The sequence below is a fragment of the Abramis brama genome (assembly GCF_963993115.1).
Source record: "Abramis brama genome assembly, chromosome: 21".
NCBI classification, from domain to species: Eukaryota; Metazoa; Chordata; class Actinopteri; order Cypriniformes; family Leuciscidae; genus Abramis; species Abramis brama.
In genome coordinates, this window is record NC_139983.1 from 3,811,815 (window position 1) to 3,815,879 (window position 4,065).

The window sequence follows — 4,065 nt, forward strand, 5'->3', positions numbered from 1 at the left end:
TAGAAAGTCATTAATTTGACTTTTCATCTAATGATTTTGACTGTTTAATCTCATAATTATGACTTAGTAAGGCATATGTCATAATTTTCACTTTTTAAATCTACTAATTATTTCCTAAAATTGTCAGTTATGTCATAACTATGAAATAAAAAGACAAAATTATGAATTAGTATGCAATAATATCGACATTTTATGTAATACTTGTGTGACTTTTTCTATCAAAATTAAGTGTTACCAACGATTATTGTTCTTATGTGGTGGAAATGGGCTTCCTCCTTACGATAGATACTGTACAGTTTACTTGTTGTTCTTAAAATAGTAAGCAACACGCTGTATATACTTTGCAGTGTGCAGTGAGTAGTGAGTCAGTCTGTGTAATGTGACCCTCCAATGGCTGTGTGAGAAACCCCGTACAACCGGAAGCGGAAAAAAACTCCCGCGGCATGAGTTTCGCCGCCATTTTGCATCAGACCTATTGAAAAGAGTGAGATATCAGCAGACACGGCGGGATCTGGCCACTTTATCCTCTTTCAGTACATTTCTCTCTGGATTTATCCCAACATAATCCAAGATATTAACTGACAGGTATGAGAACGCTCTCTTCAGATTTCATAAACGCGGTGAAGTGATGCTTTGGCTTTCCGTAGCGAGTAGAGAGTGATCGCACCGGCACGCGCGCGGCTCAACTCATCACATTTCAGACGAGCGGCATTCTTACACATTTTATGTATAATTCACGGACTATTGTTTGCTTTCTGTGCACGTAAAAGTAGTGTGGTAAAGTCATGATGTGGTTGCTGGTGAAACACGATGTCGCCCCCCCTCCCTTCCCCTAACAAACACAGACATACACACACACACACACACACACGTTGTCAAATAAACACATTTATCACGTCCAGCCATGACTAAAGTTTGTTGTGAACTTGTTTTGTTTTTTTGTCTTAAAAGACGAAAACGTGTGATTTCTGATTGAAAGACTTAGTGGAGGTGCTGAAACAGGCTTTATCAGAGTGTCCACGTAGCGAGTGTGTGTTGTGGCCTAGCGAGTGTGTGTGTTCTTGTCATCACTGACACAACAAAGAGACACGGCCCGATGAGAATACATGACATTTACTCATTTTATCCACCCTGACTTGTGTTTGAAGTTGAATTTAAACGGTTTGAGTCTGTCGCTTATTATATAAATAAACGAAATCAATCACGTTATTTAACAAAGTAATGAATTGTCAACGTTAATGTGTCATAGGTTTGTAAAGCGCACTGATATCGTGACTGAAGTGACCGTTTTCTCGGTAAACGTCATGTGCTCGTGCTCGTGAAGCGGGAGTTATTCGGAACACGTGGAAGTCTGAGTGATGAAATACAGACAAAAACCAGAACCCGCTAGGGTGATCTTTTAAAGTACTATTGCAAATATAATATACGCAAATATTACAATAAATACGATGGAACATGAATGCGATTATTATTTTCGTCAAACACGAATTTTCTGTCCAGAATTAGCGTTGCCGGATTCGGCAAAGGAAAATAAGGGACCGTATAAAAAGGGACACCCGAAATACTTGCACTGGACCACATGGTGTATGTCATTTCGGTGTGTGCATGTAAGCATTTTTGCCTGAATTACGTTAAATGCTAAAATTAATCTGACATGAACACATTTTTGTTTAAAGTCCTCATGAATTCAAAATTCCTTTTTTGTGTGTGGAATATTTCAGTAATTGTTTTATTCATGCATCATTATTGTTTGAAATTAATGTTTCCTCGTAATCTTCAATCAGAATAACTTCTTGCAGAGACATCTCTTTTCTGATGAAGAGGGCGGGGCAATAACCTGTCACTCACATGAGATCAGCCAATAGCAAACCACACCCATCCAATCAGTTCCCAACGGACTATATCAAGCCACGCCCTACTTTTTTATTTCACTCAGATAAATGTCACAATAGGATATAAAATACAGTCGCAGACGATGGCAACTTTAAATTGTTGAAATTAATTGTGCATAAATAATTACTGCATCTATTCTCACAGTTGACTCACATACTGTACAGCATGTGCTTATCAAAGCTGTTAGTATATTTTAAAAGAAACATGAAAGTTAGTGTTTGTATATGTAAGAGTTCTGCCATTTTTTGGCCATATTGATAAATAAAACATACAATGCGGTGGGTCGATGCCTCATGCAGCCTCAATATGGCAAAAAAGAGCTATATATCAGTGGCAGTTGTTCATTACCATGGTATTATCTGAGACCATCTCTGTGTCATAGGACTGCCACTCTCTGCGCCTTGGCATGATTCAGTATTTGGGCATTTTTCTGTTTTCTATGATTTACTAAAAGGGATGAGTAGCTTTTTCTCCTAGCTGCAGTTTGTAAGATTAAAATATGTAAAGTAAGCATGACGCGTGAGAACCAATGAGGTCTGTTTGAGCATCCGTACTTAGCATATTATATGTGCACTTTGACGAATAACTCGTCAGTTTTTTTTAGACTATCTTGAGATGTTGTTGCCATTGCGTGTTGCTTTGGGTTGCGTACTTATTCTTCTTATTGTACATAAAATACGAGAAATTTATATCAGTAGACTCATTGACATTGGTAGACAGTCTGTTTACGATGTCTGCCATTGTAACAGATGTTTACATTACCAATGTCTTTATATAATGTCTATAAATACAATTACTGTAGTAATTGTTATATTGGATATTATAGTGATAGATGCTGCTTTTTTACATTTGAGCCATTGCACAAGTTTTTACATATGTGTGTGTACTGTTTAATTATTTTGTGTATATAAATATACATGCATGTGTGTGTATAAGAAAAATGTGCTATTTATATATAAAATATTTATATATAATATAGATTGATTATATATAAATATATATACAGTATGCAAATATTTCTTAAATGTATACATGCGTGTGTTTGTATTTATACTAAATTATACACAGTACATGCATATATTATGTAAACACAAACTTTTAATTAATTTTGGGTGCGATTAATCGTTGCACAGCACTACTACTACTACTAACAATATAATGCACTAAGGATTGATGAGCTGCTGGGTTCCTGAATATTAATTGCGTTGTCAGCGTTCGCTCAATCTGATTTGCTGAAATCAAAACAGCGATGAGCGCCAGCCAATGAGATTTAGCCGTTTGCACATTAGCTCCGCCCACTCCCGGAGAAACCGGCATATCTTCTGCTTGTTCTTAAAAGCTGAATACTTCCAGATGAACTCTCTTATTTTGACAGGAAAATACAGCAAAGAATATCGTTTGCATGCAGCGCGTCGATTCTGCGACTGAGAGCAAACTCTCGAGCGCTCACTGTTCAGCAATGAAATATATCGATGCCAAACTTATACTTGGCCTCTAAAATCAAAGAATTGATTAGCCAGTGGCTAATGATAGACATTTAGTCGCCCAGAGTGAAGATTTAGTCGCATATGTGCAATAAGACGTGAACGAGAACTGAATTTGCGATCACATGCTGAGAGACGTTCTTTTCCACGGCTGCTCGTGCTTAATAACACTTGTATATATGTATTATAGTTAGTTTCTTTCGTTCATTATTATTTTTATTTTTTTCTAAATACAAATCAGTAAATTTCTTCTCGTTTTTTTATTTATTTTTGTCTATTTAAATTCTATGTATAAACTCACCACACACAGTAATGGTCAATAACTGTAATGTGTTGAAAGCTATTTTTCTTCTTCTGAAGACACCTTGCACATGAAGACGGCACATTGTTTTAGAAAAGCACCTATTTTAGCTTCAGGCTCTAAAGGGTTAACCCCGAGCACGCCCCACTCTTTATATTCTCATTCATGCATTTCATCACTCTGAAGTGTCAATGGTGCCATGAATACTGTGATATACATGATATAGCAAAATCTCACAATTAGATAATACCAGTTTAGCTCAACCAATTACCAAGCAATGGTTCATTTTGTTCAGTCTGAATAATTTTTGTTCTCTAAATTTTACTGGTAGTCACTTTATGAAGAATTTTTTGAACTAGTTAAATTATATTTGGTGTCTGAATAATT

The 4,065-nt window shown here is 36.2% G+C and overlaps 1 protein-coding gene across 2 annotated transcripts in view; it reads left to right on the forward strand.

Moving 5' to 3' along the window:
* Positions 1 to 438: 438 nt before the first annotated feature.
* Positions 439 to 4,065, forward strand: part of syncripl (synaptotagmin binding, cytoplasmic RNA interacting protein, like) — a 24,336-nt gene continuing 20,709 nt past the window's right edge. For both annotated transcript variants that reach the window (XM_084096962.1, XM_084096963.1), the window contains exon 1: positions 439 to 585. The gene's annotated coding sequence lies outside the window, so the exon portion shown is untranslated. The remainder of the gene's footprint in view (positions 586 to 4,065) is intronic.